At 37.4% G+C, this 18,346-nt stretch overlaps 2 pseudogenes; one reads left to right on the top strand and one right to left on the bottom strand.

Moving 5' to 3' along the window:
- Positions 1-4,008: 4,008 nt before the first annotated feature.
- LOC132803704 (NAD(P)H-quinone oxidoreductase subunit 2 A, chloroplastic-like) lies at positions 4,009-7,512 on the bottom strand (annotated as a pseudogene).
- A 1,911-nt stretch (positions 7,513-9,423) lies between these two features.
- Positions 9,424-18,346, top strand: part of LOC125420115 (photosystem I P700 chlorophyll a apoprotein A2-like) — a 41,385-nt pseudogene continuing 32,462 nt past the window's right edge.

Raw genomic sequence — 18,346 nt, 5'->3', positions numbered from 1 at the left:
CTTGTTCTAGTGTTTCCTTGAAATTCTTCTTGCAACTTTAACCAAACTTCTCTAGCACTTGTACAAGACATGATTACAGTGAAGATGGAGTCACTCACCAAAGAATGAAGGGCTGTCAAGGCCTTGAATCCTTTAGCTATCTCAGTCTCATGTGCAAGTCTTTATGCTTATGTGGCATTTGCTCTCAACTCCTCAACTTCATAACCTTCTTCCATCACATCCCAAAGTCCAAAGGCTTGTAGGTAGGCTTTCATCTTTATGCTCCAAATGGAGTAATTTTGGCTGTCAAATTTTGGTGGAGTGGGAGGTGCAAAACTTTTAGAAACCATGACATAAAACCGGATTTTTGAAGAAAATGACTCTTGGGTTGGATTTTTGGTGAGTTTTCTAGCTAGATTTTTTTATTTTTGTACCACTTCAAACCAAAAATAAAAGGAATGAAATGGGGGGTTCTCTCACAATGAAATAGGCTAGAAAGAAAGCTCACAAGGTCCCTTAATAGTTCAAACAAAGCTCTGATACCATGTTGGAATTTGGTGTGGTTTTGGGTTCACTTGGCCAAGAGTGTTGTACACAAAGTGTTAGTCTTATGCACAACCTTTGATCCGGTTTTTGGTTTGATGCTTGGGTATTTTTGTGTTTGTTTTTGGTATGGTGATATTTAAGATTGTTAGGGTTTTTGTTTTGAATGAAGAAGAAGAAGATGAAGAAGAAGAGAAGATGTTAGAGTAGGCCACACAAAACTAGACAGCACACTAATTCATTTTTACTTTTCATTCATTTGTTGCATATATAGATACAAAACTTGTCTCATACATGTGAGGTGTGTGTGGGACCAAATGAAAGTCTTTAAAATTCAAAATTTACACATTTCCCACTCAAAATTATGATACATGACCGTTCAGCCACCAGCTTGACATGTGAGTGCATAATCATGACAAGAGTTGGTGAGATTTTGAATTCCAAAAAACTAGCTCCACCTAATCCTGTACAACTATTTTGACCAGATGGAAGGCTGGGATATCTTCATCCAAATTACTTTAATTTTGGCATGTGGTATGTTGAAATATCAAGGATGAAATCTGGTGAAGACCAAATCCAAAAGAATTGGGTAAGGCCTCCAACCCATCTCAAACTCGTGGGCCATAATTGCTCAAAATCTCAGCAGTTATACCAATTTGCAACCTGCATATCTTGGGCTTCCCAAGGCCTTTTTGAGTCATTATTTTTTCTATATTTTCATTTGCATATCTACTACAACATATCCAAAAATCATAAACTCGTTCTAAAATCTCAGAGAACGCCAGCTCCAACAATGGACCTATGTTGCTGGAAACCATTTTACAAAATAAAATCAATACCCAACAAAGAGACAATTCCTAAGCTAAATACAATAAAAATTAGGTATTCAAAAGAAATTAAAAGGAACATAAAATATAGACATAAATATTTGCATTAGGTCATTCAACAAAATATTTCTTTTAAAGAAAGAAAGAGGGTGCAAACCTTGGTGGATTTTGGTTCGCCAAGGTGACAAGATTACCACCTTTTCAGCATCATAGACAGAAAAAGATTGTAATTACTTGTATAATGATCGAGTGACATTGCTCCTTCGGCCTGAACCAAGGAATCCCTTAGATATGATTCAAAATGGATCTTGTTCTATCATTGATCAGAGATTTCTCTATGAATAATACGAATCGGAATTTGACGAAGGGGAAGGAGAAGGAATCCTGGACTCATAACGGATAAAGGAGGATTTATTCAATCACATAGTTTGGGCTCTTCCAATATGGCACCCTTAGGGCTTTCTATTTAATTGTATCGAAAGGCCCAATGAATTGGGATTTCCCTATTGGGCCAGGTCATTTTGAGGCAAGCGAATCATTTATGATGAAGAGGATAGGCTTTAAGAGAATGATTCGGAGTTCTTACAGAGTGGAACCATGTAGTACGAGACATGAGATAGATCTTCCAAAGAACAAGGCTTTTTTCGAATAAGCCAATTCATTTAGGACCCTGCAGATCCACTCTTTTTCCTATTCGAAGATCAACCCATTGTCTCTGTGTTTTCACATTGAGAATTGTTCGCAGATGAAGAGATGTCAATGTGTCTTCTTATTTCCTAAACAGATGTTCCTGTATCTATATATAAACACTAGTTTATCAAGAATACGTAAGAAAAGTACTTCGAATTGTTGATTCATTGCCAAAGATGGCTTAGAACCAATAGTTCATTATCTAATGGATTTTTCCCTTCTAATACTCCATCCGAACGTTATCGGCATTTATCAAAGCTATTCTTATCTAACGGAATCCTGTTGGATTAAATGACAAAGATATTGTTGAGAAAAATATGGCTTTTCCTAGATGAAATGAAAATTGGATTCATGTAACAAGAGAAAGGTTTCCTATTCCTTAGCCGGAAAGATATGTGGCCATGAAATAGGGATTAAGTGGAACAGAATTGATCGAGTGGTAGAGTCATGGAAACACCTGTTTCTTCCATATTTTGGACCTCAGCTCCATGGAACAATACACTACTGTTGAAAAATGGAAGAATTGAAATCTTAGATCAAAACATTAGGGATGGATTGTATGAACTGCCTAAACAAGAATTCTTGAACAGCGAACAACCAGAGCTATTCCTCACTACATCAAAAAATTTTCATTAATGAAAGATGTAAATCCATTGGAAAATAAAATAGATACTACACATTCCATTGGTTGTTTCTATTTGCTACAATAACAAATCATTGGTTTAACTGAATAACTAAATAAAATAGATAGACATTTCTCTTCGTCTCAGATCAACGGATCTTCTCAATTGATCCCTATATGGATAATACACATTCCAGATGGATACTACACATTCCAATTGACTGACTAATTCTAATTGTTTCGAAGCCATCGACAGAGCGGTTTGTCCTATTCAGATATTCACGACCAAGAAGTACTGATTCTCTTTCGGATAGTTCCTGAAAGGAGAAGAAAGGCTGGAATGCCAACAAGCATCTATTATTGAATTCACCCGACTGGATAGTACACATTTTGGGAACATCCAGAGCCAAAGTCACTGAATGGGTAAGTTGCCAATCCTTGAAACGGACTTGTAATGTACTTTATCTGCTAGGTTACAGAGGGCATTTTACCAGAGGTTTCTACTGTATCAATCTGCCCTTGTGTGATTCCTGTTGAAGCTTATACTCGGGCAGTGGGGTGGGTGCAGGACAGACGATTTAAAAGCGGACTCCCCATTCATTAGATAGAGAAGATCACCAAGATTTCTATTCCACTGCCAAACTTATTCCAATTCGCTGAGCATTCTCAATGTTCAATATTATACCTTGAAGAGGACTCGAACTTCCATGCTCTTTAGCATGAGGTTTTGGGTCTCACGTGTATACCATTTCACCACCAAAGCATCTTGAAAGTGAATCGTATTCCATGAACCTGATATCTCTCCAATGTGATGTATGGAATATATGACAAAGGTGGAGTGTTACAGTATTTCTATTGATCGGTCATGTCATATAGGCCCGAATCAGACATCCAATTGCTCCGATTTGAATTATCCGGAGGATGTCTTATCTTATATTTTTATATTATATCAAAAAGATGGACAATCAAACCTATTTCTCGATTCAAGAGAAGCCCAGAGAGGTGAGGTGAATAGGGTCCCAAATAACGAAAGATATGTAAAAAGTAGGTCCGATTACACCTATTCCTAATCCTAAATGGAATGTAATGATGTAAGGATCCATATGTAAACATATTATCTATTTAGATATGCTCGAATGACCCTTCTCATAATTAGAATGTATATAACCCTATTCCGGTCTGGTTCTATATGGAATGAACTTATAATCATGGAATCAACTCAATCGCCAGATTATAGATTATAAGTTCATAACCCTAGCCCATTCTCATTTTGGGTGGAACAGATCTACTAATTCTTTGATTCCAGTTAGGAAGAGGGATCTTGAACTAAAAAATAGATTCTAGAAGCTAAAAAAGGTTATCCTGAGCAATTTCAATAATCAGGTTCATTGATATTCCTGGTATCGTAGATTCTATCACACATACAATCATACTCAATTCGATGGACTTGTTTGATCTTAAAGGGGATCTTCTATAATTTTGCACATGAGGGGTTATTTCTTGGTTTCGTCCAGTCATTAATAAGTTGATTATTTTTAGATAATAGTAAATAGAAATAACACTCATAAGGAGTCCTATTGAAACCAAGAGGCCTGCTTGCCATCCACACCCGAATAAATGAAGTTTTCCGTAAAAACCTGCTAGTGAAGGAAGACCTCCTAAAGATAAGAGACATAGGGCTAAAGAGAGAGAGCCAAAAAAGGAACTTTTGTGCATAATCCTGCATAATCTCTACTGTTATCAGTTCTGGTACATAAACCAAATGATATGGAAATATAGAACAGCATATAAGTTATCATGCTTGCATATCCACCATTTGAGTCTCCAACAATTATTCCAATAATTACATATCCAATTTGACCTATGGACGAATACATAAGCATACGTTTCATGCTTGTTTGAGTAATAGCAATGAGGTTCCCCCATATCATGCTAAGAATATGTAGGATTTCCAGAAGAAGATGCCATTTGTCTGATGAGAAATAAAAAGGAATATCGAAAATTTGAGTGGCTGAATCTAAAGTAGTTGCTTTCGAAGTAACAAAAAGAAAAGAATCAACGGGAGTGGGAGAGTCATAGTCGAAAAGATGATTCCTCACTTCTTTCCTTCATTCTAAACAATGCATGAGACTTTCATCTTTCATGGCTCCTAAGTGATAAAAGAAAGAAGCCCATTCGATTTCTAAAAGGGATTACTAATCCTTAACTTTTTGAGGAATCCTTCATTAGTGGTTGTGAATGACTGATTTTTCTCAATCTTTTCAACCTTGGTTCCATAGGAACTAATAAGAATGATTGAGAAAAGAACCATCTGATTTGATTCATTCTCAATAGCCATGAGATGATCTTCTTAGGGTGATCCTTTTGTCAACGGATGCTCCTATTACATTTATAGTCTCTGAAGGATGAGAACCAACTATGTAGCGTCTACATCGAGAATTCAACTATTGTATACATCATTAGTCCGATCCTTTGTAGGAACTACCCGTAATAACGAACTTGCAAAATGAATCTCTTTATCATAAAGAGATTCGTTGTTCCTGACCCTGCTTCACTTTAATTGTTATTTGAACAAGTAAAAGTTATGTCTTGGTCCGAGTGGGGATAGCATTTCTCTTTTGCATGTCCATGGAGTTTTGAAAAATCCAAACATCTCAAAGATAGATAGAGAGGTAGGAATTTATCGAATGAACCGTACTCCTTCATATACGTCAGGAGTCCATTAATGAGAAGGGGCTGGGGAAAGCTTGAACCTAATTCCTACAGTGATGAATATAAGTGAAATTAAAATTCCTAGGGAGTTATACATTTGTGTATTGATAAGACCATTCACTATTTTTTGAAGCTCGATCTCTCCCGTGGATGAACCATATAGCCAAGAGAAACCATGCACCATAATAGAAGAGCTTGCCCCACCCATGAGTAAATATTTCGCAATGCATAAACTTAAACATTATGGAGCTACAAATGTGCAATGTACAAAAGCTTTATTTGCCTCTACCATTCTATGAGTCTCTCCCTTTTTGTGTATGGCATCACCACTCCCTTTGGCAACATCCACTAATTTGGAACTTAATTTGAAAACCATATTTCAACCTTGGACGTTTTCGGGATGCCCTTAATAACCAACAAATGGTATGTGCTTTTCCTTGTGTGGATCCTATTTCAATGGCCACTTGATGAGTCAATCCGCCTACACATCTTGCTTTTACTGCTATATCGGGAGTTACTTCACGTATTGCTTGATGTAAAATAGATAGTGGATTTCTTTATGTCTTTCGTTATATCTTTTTCATGGCCCGATAGGTAATTTGATAAGCTAATGATTTTTTTCCATGTTTCAGAATACGATTAACTAACATGTTAACTAATCAATTACGATAAATTGGATCAGATTTTGCAATTTTTTCCTCTGCAGTACCTCGATGTGACATGATCGTGAAAGGGGTTCAAGAATTAGTTTTCTTTTTATAAAGGCTAAAATAATTGTTTTTGGCTTTTTGACCCCATATTGTAGGGTGGATCTCGAAAGATATGAAAGATCTCCCTCCAAGCCTTACATACGACTTTCATCGAATACAACTTTCCATAAAATTCTATATGTATCTATGAGATCGAGTATGGAATTCTGTTTACTCACTTTAAATTGAGTATCCATTCCCCTCCTTTTCCTGCTAGGATTGGAAATTCTGTATTTTACATATCCATATGATTGAGTCTTTGGGTTTCCAAAATAGTGTAAAAAATAAGTGCTTTGAATCATTGCTATTTGACTCAGACATGTTCTAAAAAAGTCGAGGCATTTTGAATTGTTTGTTGACATAGACAAAGTCAAGGAAAACCTCTGAAATTATTTCAATATTACCTTGGACATATAATAGTTCCAAATAGAATCTTTTTAGAAAGAAAATATTTTTTCTCATGGTAGCCTGCTCCAATTCCCTTATGAAACTTTCGTTATTGGGTCACCCATACATTTCACATGTTTCTAGCAATTCACATGGCATCATCAAATGATACAAGTATTGGATAAGAATCTACAACGCACTAGAACGTCCTTGTTGACGATCCTTTACTCCGACAACATCTAAGGTTCCTTGAACAATATGATATCTCACACCTGGTAAATCCTTAACCCTTTCCCCTATTACTAAAACTACAGAATATTCTTGTAAATTATGGCCAATACCAGGGATATAAGTAGTGATTTCAAATCTAGAGGTTAAGCGTACTCTGGCAACTTTACGTAAGGCAGAGTTTGGTTATTTAGGGATGATAATGGAAAAGTTGACAGATAAGTCATCCTTACTGCCACTCTACAGAACCATACATGAGATTTTCATCTAATACGGCTCATCATTCAATTATTTTGAAGTCATCAGATCCTTTTCCTCATTCGAGAATCTCTTCCTTTCTTCCACTCCACTTTGAAGGGTAACTAGGACCAATTCAATCACGTTTTCGTTCATTTGGAATCTGGGCTCTTATACTTTACTTTTTTTTTCCCTCTCTTTTATTTTTTATTTCTTTTTTTATTTTATTCCTTTCCATCATTGCTTAAGTGCCATAGCTTTGATTATGTAGAATCTGAGTCATTTTCTCATTGAGTGAAAGATACAAATTAAATTAGATTGATTTTTCGATCAAAAGTATTATGTTATGTGAAATCTTCAATTTTTTTTCTCTTTCTCTATCCCTATCTTTTAGGTATAGTGTTTGAATCAATAGAGAACCATTTCTTCTATATAACTATATCTGTATAAATTGATATTATTACATTCCAATTCCTTCCCGATACCTCCCAGGAAAATCCCGAATTGGATCCAAAATTGATGGGTTATAAGAATCCATTTTTTGAACGATCCTGGCTTTCGTTTGGTGGGTCTCTGAGATCCTTTTGATGACCTATTTTGTGTTGAAGGGATATCCATATGATCCGATCGATTGCATAAGGCCCGCAGTAGGAATGGAACCAGGGAACGTATGCAGAAAAGACAGTTCTTTTCTATTATATTAGCATTTTCTATGTAGAAAATGCTTTAGCAAATCTTTTTCATGTAAAACCTGCTTGCTTTATTTAGATCGAGAAAATTGTACAGTTTTATGAAACCATGTGCTATGGCTCGAATCCGTAGTCAATCCCATTTTCGATAGGAACAGTTGACAATTGAATCCTATTTTTCCCATTATTTTTGTATCCGTAATAGTGAAAAAAGAAGGCCCGACTCCAAGTTGTTCAAGAATAGTGGCATTGAGTTTCTCGACCCTTTGCCTTAGGATTAGTCAGTTATATTTTCCTTAGGATTAGTCAGTTCTATTTCTCTTGATGGGGGGCAAGGGAAAGGATATAACTCGGCGATAGGAATCCATTTTCTGAAAGATCTTGGCTTTCGTTTGGTGGGTCTCCAAGATCCTTTCGATGACCTATGTTGTCTTGAAAGTATATATATATGATCTGATCAATTGCGTAAAGCCCACGGTAGCACCGAAATCGGGGAAAGTATGCATAAAAGATAGTTCTTTTCTATTATGCTTAGTGAGTCCTTTCTTCCATGATGAACTGTTGGCTTCGGTCCTACATTTTATCTCTGTGGACCAAGAGAAAGGGGGTTCAGCAGGAAAAGAATTGTAACATGAGAGAAGTAAGGGCTCAACCTCTTTCAAATATACAACATAGATTCTGGAAATGTAATGTAATTGGACTATCATGTCGATCCGAATGAATCATCCTTTTCACGAAGGGAAATCTTCACTTGCTAGACAAGAGGATAGTAAGTTACAAATTCTGACTTAGTAGGACATGTATTTCTATTACTATGAAATTCATAAATGAAGTAGTTAATGGTGGGGTTACCATTATCCTTTTTGTAGTTATGAATCTTGGAATGACCTAAGAGAAGGAATTTGTACATTTTTTGGGGTCTCGAAGGGGCATGGAAACACATACTCTTCAATGGAAATGGGAAAGAGATGTAACTCCATTTCCTTCAAAAATGGTAAGATCTTTGGCGCAAGAAGAAGGAGTTGATGTGTATCATCGTGACTTGGTTATGATTTCTCTACTTTTTTTAAGACTACCGAGTTGGGCTCTTCTCCTACCTGTAACGAATCGAACATGCTGAGCCAAATCTTCTGCATGTAAAACCTACTTACTTTATTTAGATCGGGAAAATCGTACGGTTTTATGAAACCATGTGCCATGGCTTGAATCGGTAGTCAATCCTATTTCCGATAGGAACAGTTGACAATTGAATCCAATTTTTCCCATTATTTTTGTATCCGAAATATTGCGAAAAGAAGGCCCGACTCTAAGTTGTTCAAGAATAGTGGCGTTGAGTTTCTCGACCTTTTGTCTTAGGATTAGTCAGCTCTATTTCTCTTGATGGGGGGCAAGAGAAAGGATATAACTCAGCAATAGAGTGTCACCTTGACGTGGTGGAAGTCATCAGTTCGAGCCTGATTATCCCTAAACCCAATGTGAGTTTTTCTATTTTTACTTGCCACCCCACCATGATCGAATGAGAATGGATAAGAGGCTCATGGGATTTACGTGAGGGGGTAGGGATGGCTATATTTCTGGGAGCAAAATCTAGGCAAATATGAAGCGCACGGATACAAGTTATGTCTTGGAATGAAAGACAATTCCAAATCCGCTTTGTCTATGGACAAGGAAGCTATTAGTAATGCAACTATGAATCTTACGGAGAGTTCGATCCTGGCTCAGAATGAATGCTGGCGGCATGCTTAACACATGCAAGTTGGATGGGAAGTGGTGTTTCCAACGGTGGACAGGTGAGTAACACATAAGAACCTGATGTGATTCCGCCCGAGCCCGCTCAACCGATAACCCGCTGGGGTGCTGACTCGACATGGATGAAGACTAGGCCAATCACAAGAGCTCAAATTAAGAGATTTAAGGACAACCTGGAAGTATTTATACAGGGGTTAATCAATCTCAATAGAGCTTGTCCATACTTGAAGATACAAAGCCTATTCTACGCATCCAAGTGGTGGAAGCCGATACGGACCTGGGTGACGGTTTTGGTACATTTTTGGAGTCCGAGAAGCATGAAATGGTTCCAATGCTTTATGGGTTCAATACATATGCCTAAGAGGTCATGGAATCAAGTTAAATCAGCCTCAAATACAATCAAAAAGGGCTTGTACGGACAGCTTCAACAATTTGGCCGAATTTGCTGTATTGCTTGCTGGCTTTACTGTATTTTACTGTATTAGCCTTTTCTTATTTTTCCAAGCATGGGCAACGTGTGGGACTTCATATTCAGTTTATTTGGCATCCTTCAAAGCATCTAGAAGCTGATTTGGAGCTCACTTTGGTCAAAGATTGGTCAAAGTCAAATTAGTCAAAAAGCTAGTATTTTAGTTTCCTAATTTTATTCTACTTTTTGTTTTAGGAAACTACCATTATTTTTAGTTTCTATTTATTTATTTTCTGGACAAATAAGATTAGGAAAGTTATTATTTTATTATTTTCATTGTAAATTAATTAATTCCTAATTCAAAATAAAGGAATTAATTAATCCAAATTAGATTAGGAAAAGGAAAGTTTCGGCCAAGGTAGAATTCTTCATTGAGTGGCCGGTTTTTCCTAGGGTTTTTAGGGTTTATTTTGTTTCTTTCAAAGCCTATTTAAAGGCTTATTTTTCATTAATAATAAAACTTTAAACTTTGATTTGACTACAAAAATACTTGTGAGATTAATTATCTCTTTGTTCTTTGAGAACACCTAAAACACCATTAGAGAATTGGTTGTTTTAGCTTGACTTATCAATAGGTTTTCCATCCCCTATTGTGGCGTCTACATTATACCAAGGTTTCTAACCACAGGTTGGTTAGGGGTTGAGGTCCATTCCATTAGAACTTGAACTTAATTAAAGATCCGGGCTAATATAATACGGGTTTAGAAGCAGGTCGTCCTAGGTTCGTATCAGAACCTGCCTTTGGGAGGGGAACAACAGCTGGAAACGACTATTAATACCCCCATAGGCTGAGGAGCAAAAGGAGAAATCTGCCCAAGGAGGGGCTCGCGTCTAATTAGCTAGTTGGTGAGGCAATAGCTTACCAAGGTGATGATCAGTAGCCAGTCCGAGGGGATGATCAGCCACATTGGGACTGAGACACGGCCCAGACTCCTATGGGAGGCAGCAGTGGGGAATTTTCTGCAATGGGCGAAAGCCTGATTGAGCAATGCCGGATGGAGGCAGAAGGCTTATGAGTTGCGAACTTCATTTCCTAGAGAAGAAACAACGATGGTATATGGGGAATAAGCATTATTTGGAATGATTGGGCATAAAGCGTTTGTAGGTGGCTTTTTTAAGTCCACCGTCAAATCTCAGGGCTCAACCCTAGATGGTGGTGGAAACTACCAAGCTGGAGTACGGTAGGGCCAAAGAGAATTTTTGATGGAGCGGTGAAATGTGTAGAGATCGAAAAGAACAAGAATAAATCCAAAAATCTATATTAAGTACAACAGACAAAAAGCTAAAAAAAAAATAGAAAAAGAATATAAGTGGAGATGGATAGAGACAAACGAACAACGGAGAAATCTCTCTACTCGGCTGACACTGACACTGAGAGACGAAAGCTAGGGGAGCGAATGGGATTTGATACCCCAGTAGTCCTCGCCGTAAGCGATGGATACTAGGCACTGTGCATATCGACCCATGCAGTGTTGTAGTTAATGCGTTAAGTATCCTGCCTAAGGAGTATGTTCACAAGAATGAAACTCAAAGGAATTGATGGGGGCTCTCATAAGCAATGAAGCATTTGGTTTAATTCGATCCACTGCGAACAACCTTACCAGGCTTGACATGCCACGGATCCTTTTGAAAGACAGGGGTGCCTTTGGGAACATGGACATAGGTGGTCCATGGCCATCGTTAGCTCATACCGTAAGGCGTTTAGTTGCCCCCGTTGAGTTTGGAACCCTGAGCAGACTGCCGACGAAAAGTCAGAGGAAGGTGAGGATGACATCAAGTCATCATGCCCCTTATACCCTGGGTGATACACATGCTACAATGGCTGGGACAAAGGGTCGTGATCCCGAGAGGGTGAGCCAACTCTAAAAATGCATCCTCAGTTTGGACTGTAGGCTACAACTCACCTACATGAAGTAGAAATCGCTAGTAATTGCCAGTCAGCCATACAGCGGTGAATTTGTTCTTGGGCTTTGTACACACTGCCCATCACACTATGGGTGTTGGCCATGCCCAAAGTTGCCACCTTAACCGTAAGAAGGGGGATGTCAAAGGCAGGGCTAGTGACTGGAGTGAAGTCTTAACAAGGTAACCATACTGGAAGGTGCGGCTGGATCACCTCCTTTTCAGGAAGAGCTAATGTTTGTTGGGTATTTTGGTTTGACACAGCTGCACACCCAAAAAAAAGCTAGCTACATCTGAGTGAAACTTAGAGATGGAAATCTTCTTTTATTTTTCGACAGTGAAGTAAGACTAAGCTCATGAGCTTATTATCCCAGGTCGAAAGAAGTTGATAGGATCCCTTTTTTTAGGTCCCTATGTACCTCCCTATGACAACATGGGGGCATAAAAAAGGAAAGAGAGGGATGGGGTTTCTATTGCTTTTGGCATAGCGGGCCCTTAGCAGGAGGCTAGCACAATGAGCTATTAGCTCAATGATAGAGCATGCCTTTGATAATTGCGTCATTATGCTTGGGCTGTGAGGGCTCTCAGCAACATGGATAGTTTAATCTGCTCATCAGCAACTCACCGTGATATGTGGATCATCCAAGGCACATTAACATGGTGTACTTCTCCTGTTCGAACTAGGGTTTGAAACCAAACTTCTCATCAGGAGGACAAATGGGGCGATTCAGGTGAGATCCAATGTAGATCCAACTTTCTATTCACTCATGGTATCCGGGTGGTCCGAGAGGGACAACCACGGCTCCTTTGTTCATAAGAATCCATACATCCTTTATCAAAATATGGACAGCTATCTCTCGAGCACAGGTTTAGGTTTGGTTTGAATGGGAAAATAAAATGAAGCACCTAACAACTTATCTTCAAAGACCAAGAACTACAAGATTGCCCCTTTCATTCTGGGGTGACGGAGGAATCGTACCATTCAAGCCTTTTTTTCATGCTATTCCCGGAGTCTGGAGAAAGCTGCGATCAATAGGATTTTCCAAATCCTCCCTTCCTGAAAGAAAGAACATGTAATTTATTTCCTTTCCTTAGGGACCATGAGATTGGATCTAGCTGTAAGAAGAACGTTTGGCTAATAAGTAACTCACTTCTTGGTCTTCGAATGATACGAACCTAGGACGACCTGCTCCTAAACCCGTATTATATTAGCCCGAATCTTAATTAAGTTCAAGTTCTAATGGAATTGACCTCAACCCCTAACCAACCTATGGTTAGAAACCTTGGTATAATGTAGATGCCACAATAGGGGATGGAAAACCTATGATAAGTCAAGCTAAAACAACCAATTCTCTAATGCTGTTTTAGGTGTTCTCAAAGAACAAAGAGATAATTAATCTCACAAGTATTTTCTTAATCAAATCAAAGTTGTATTCATATTGAAAAATAAGCCTTTAAATAGGCTACAAAGCCACGAAATAAAACCATAAAAATAAAGAAAAACCGGCCACCACACATAAAGAAACCTAGTTGGCCGAAACTATACTTCCTTTCCTAATCTAAGTTTGATTAATTAATTCCTTTATATTAAATTAGGAATTAATTAATTTACAATGGAAAGAAGAAAATAAAAACCTTCCTGAAGTTATTTGTCCAGAAAATAAATAAATAAAAGACAAAAAGTAATGGTAGTTTCCTAAAACAAATTAGGAAACTAAAAATGCTAGCCTTTTGATCAAGTTGACTTTGATCAATCTTTGACCTCTTTGAGCTTCAAATCAGCTTCTAGATTCTTTTTAGGATGCCAGATAAGCTGAATATGAAGTCCCACACGTTGTCCACGCTTGGAAAAATAAGAAAAGGCTAATACAGTAAAATACAGTCAAGCCAGCAAGCAATACAGCAAATTCGGCCAAATTGTTGATGCTGTCCGTACAAGCCCTTTTTGATTGCATTTGAGGCTGCTTTAACTTGATTCCATGACCTCTTAGGCATATGTATTGAACCCATAAAGCATTGGAACCATTTCATACTTCCCGGACTCCAAAAATGTACCAAAACCGTCACCCGGGTCCGTATCGGCTTCCACCACTTGGATGCTTAGAATAGGCTTTGTATCTTCAAGTATGGACAAGCTCTGTTGAGATTGATTACCCCCTGTATAAATACTCCCAGGTTGTCCTTAAATCTCTTAATTTAAGCTCTTGTGATTGGCCTAGTCTTCATTCGTGTCGAGTCAGCACCCTAGCGGGTTATTGGTTGAACGGCCTTGGGCGGAATCACATCATTCCCCTCCTCTTGAAAAGGATTTGTCCTCAAGTCAAGATCATCACCTGCAGAAAAAGGAGTTGAATCAGCAACATTAAATGCAGCACTCATGTTATACTCACCCGGTAAATCAAGCTTGTAGGCATTCTTGTTATTCGGCTCCAAAACTTGAAAAAGTCCATCCATAGGCGGCATGAGCTTTGACTTTCTTTGTTTAGGAAACCTTTCCTTTCATAAGTGCAACCAAACCAATTCTCCTGGGTCAAACACTATTACAACAAAATCTAGAAATACATGCTCATTATGGTAAAAATTACACTTTTTAAAGTTAGCAAACAATATTTCCCAAATTTTCAAATTGCCACTAAGTAAAGCTCTCAACAATGTAGATAAAGTTCTATGCAATAAAGACATCTTTAAATAAGTATCTTTAAAATTCATGGTCAGCAATGATTTCTTATTCATAATTAATTTATTAACATTACCAAAGCTAAAATAAAACTTTATATTTTTCCTTTCTTGTCTTCCTTTTCCTTTCTCACTCAGTGCCATCTCACCTTCCTCACTCTCGGCTTTTGCACCAAAATTTTCACTCTTGGTTCTATTAAAATTTTTCCAGACAACCTGAGTATTAGAAGACTTACCTTGGATAGAAAGCTCACCTTTTCCCTCTTGATTGGATGGTAGTCCACTTGGAATTTCATTTCGGAAGACATCTCCAAATTCCTTCAAAAGAGAAATCATTGAACTTGGCAATTCAAGTTCTTCAAAGTTAGTTTGATCATTAAAATAATTTTCTTTATAAATCATGACCAGCAAAGGTTTTTTACACTCAATAACCTTATTAATATCCCCTAAACTCAAATAAAAGTTGCTACTTGACCTTTCTTTTCTTTCTTTTTCTTTTTCCCCCTTCGATTGGCGCAAACCTTCGGATTTCTCTTCCTTCTCCAAACTCTCGGGTTTGCCACTCTCTTTCCCCTCTCTTTCAGTTTTTCCTTGATCTTTCCACTCAATATGAGTCTTAGAAACCTTACCTTGATCAACAACCTCATTCTTACCTTCTTGAAAGGATGGTGAAGCCGTTGGTGCCATACTTGCTTTTTCCTTGAGCTTTTCGGCTTCTCTCCTTTGTTGCATTTGTAATTGGTCTTTGTAAACCTCTTTAGGAGATAATGGTTCCAGCTTGACCTTCTTCCCTTTAAACTTGAAAACAATACTATTTTCTCGACCAAAATGAGTAGCATCTTTATCAAATTGCCATGGTCTACCTAATAGTATATGTCCAGCAATCATGGGTACAATATCACATAAAACTACATCCTCATATCTACCTATATTAAATTTTACTTTGGTTTGTTTGTTTACTTTCATCTCACCACTATCATTAAGCCATTGTAATCTATATGTTTCAGGATGTTTTATTGTTTTTAAGCCCAATTTATCAACTACAAGGTTACTTATTACATTAGTACAACTTCTACTATCAATAATCATACTACAAATCTGATGTGATTCCGCCCGAGTCCGCTCAACCGATAACCCGCTGGGGTGCTGACTCAACACGGATGAAGACTAGGCCAATCACAAGAGCTCAAATTAAGAGATTTAAGGACAACCTAGAAGTATTTATACAGGGGGTAATCAATCTCAACAGAGCTTGTCCATACTTGAAGATACAAAGCCTATTCTAAGCATCCAAGTGGTGGAAGCCGATACGGACCCGGGTGACGGTTTTGGTACATTTTTGGAGTCCGAGAAGCATGAAATGGTTCCAATGCTTTACGGGTTCAATACATATTCCTAAGAGGTCATGGAATCAAGTTAAAGCAGCCTCAAATGCAATCAAAAAGGGCTTGTATGGACAGCTTCAACAATTTGGCCGAATTTACTGTATTGCTTGCTGGCTTTACTGTATTTTACTGTATTAGCCTTTTCTTATTTTTCCAAGCATGGGCAACGTGTGGGCCTTCATATTCAGTTTATTTGGCATCCTACAAAGCATCTAGAAGCTGATTTGGAGCTCAATTTGGTCAAAGATTGGTCAAAGTCAACTTAGTCAAAAAGCTAGTATTATAGTTTCCAAATTTGATTCTACTTTTTGTTTTAGGAAATTACCATTACTTTTTAGTTTTTATTTATTTATTTTCTGGAAAAATAAGTTTAGGAAAGTTATTATTTTATTATTTTCATTGTAAATTAATTAATTCCTAATTCAAAATAAAGGAATTAATTAATCCAAATTAGATTAGGAAAGGAGTGAAAATTTCGGCCACCATAGAACTCTTTATTGTGTGGCCTATTTTACCTAGGGTTTTTAGGGTTTACTTTGTTTCTTTAAAAGCCTATTTAAAGTCTTATTTTTCAATATGAATACAACTTCGATTTGATTAAGAAAATACTTGTGAGATTAATTATCTCTTTGTTCTTTGAGAACACCTAAAACACCATTAGAGAATTGGTTGTTTTAGCTTGACTTATCAATAGGTTTTCCATCCCCTATTGTGGCGTCTACATTATACCAAGGTTTCTAACCACAGGTTGGTTAGGGGTTGAGGTCTATTCCATTAGAACTTGAACTTAATTAAAGATCCGGGCTAATATAATACGGGTTTAGGAGCAGGTCGTCCTAGGTTCGTATCATTTGGTATCAGAGCTAAATTTTGTTCAGGTTTGATCTATCTTTATTTGCTTTATTTGTTTTTGTGTTACTCTGCAATTTTAGCCTTAGGTTAAGGTTGCATCCATCCTATCCACGTTCTGCATCTTAAAAAAAAAAAAAAAATTCATTCCTAGTTGAATTAGGATTTCCTAGTTTTACCGTATTTTTTGTTTCCTAGTTTGTTGGTTGTGTTTCATCATTGTTCTTGTTAATTTTTGTTTTTGTTGATTTTCCTTTGCTGTTTTAGTCTTAAATATTTGCATTCATATATTCAAAAAAAAAAAAAAAAAAAGAAGTTGGCGGCAACATTTAAAAAAAAAAAAAAAAACTGCACATTTTGTTTATTTGGAGGTCACGGTTCTGGTGTTTGTTGGAGTTTGATTTGTTTGCTGGAAATTTGTTGGAGCTGCTGGTTTTTTTTATTATTTATTCAATATTTGAGTTTCTGGAGAATTATTTTTGCTGCTGGATATTTGGATTTTGGGTGCTTAAATTATTTGGATTAAAATTAGATAAAGGAATTGATACAAAACTTGAATTACAAGAACAACAACCAACACTATTCTATATTTTTGTTCTCTTTGATTCTTGTTCGTATTTGAATTTCTTTTTCTGGAATTTTATTCTTGAACTCATAATCTACTACCATCTGGTGCAGTTTTCAAAAATTCCAACGTTTTCCCATTATTTTGTGTTTTCTTGTCTAGAAAGCCGAAAAAATTAGGATTTGTTGGATTCTTTCGGCATTGCCTACTTTTTGCTTACTGTTTGTTGATAAGTTTAATTAAAACATACTAGTGATCTAATTGCTGTTTTGTGGGTGTTTTAATTAGAACTTTGAGATAATTCATTGAGTGGAAAAAGGCAAGAGTGTGTGAGCTTAAAAGAGGTTAAAAGCCGAAACTAGTGTGCAAACACGAGTGTCGAGACCTTGTTTGAGTGAAACAGGTGAGGGAGTGAATATTGTGAGGATTTATTTTATTTTTGCAGTATTTTACTAACATGGCAAATTCTAGAATAAGAAGAGGAGATCCACCCTTGAGGATCAATGAGGAAGAGTCCGTAGCATTCCATGGTGATGCCCGAGCTACCGGGAGTGGAGACCAAGTGGACATGAGAGCTGTTTTGGAGTCAATACAGCGGGTTGGTGCTCAAGTTGAGCATGTGAATCAAAGGATGGGGAGGCTAGAAGTTTCCCAAGGAATTCCGAATACAAGAAATAGGCAAGAATTCCATGGAGGACGAGGAGGTCGCGAAAGATGGAGAGAGGAATTTGATGAGGAGCCATTCGGTGGAGACTTTGAGGAAGGTATGGACGAAACTTTTGCTGTCCAAGATAGAGCTGGCCATGGAAGATATAGGAGGGAAGAAACAGATGACAATCTTAGCAATATCAAGATCAACATCCCACCATTCATGGGAAAAAGTGACCACGAAGCATATTTGGAGTGGGAAGAAAAAATGGAGATGATATTTGACCGCCATAATTATTCGGAGGCTAAGAAGGTGAAATTGGCAGCAATGGAGTTTGGCCATTATGCACTCCAATGGTGGACCAATGAGCAAAACACCCAAAGGAGAGTTGGTGATGACTTGATTACTACATGGCGACAAATGAAAGGAGCCATGCGGA

This window comes from Ziziphus jujuba, chromosome 5 (genome assembly GCF_031755915.1).
Source record: "Ziziphus jujuba cultivar Dongzao chromosome 5, ASM3175591v1".
Taxonomy (NCBI): domain Eukaryota; kingdom Viridiplantae; phylum Streptophyta; class Magnoliopsida; order Rosales; family Rhamnaceae; genus Ziziphus; species Ziziphus jujuba.
The sequence above is the reverse complement of the archived record's forward strand: the minus strand, read 5'-3'. Positions and strand labels throughout refer to the sequence as shown.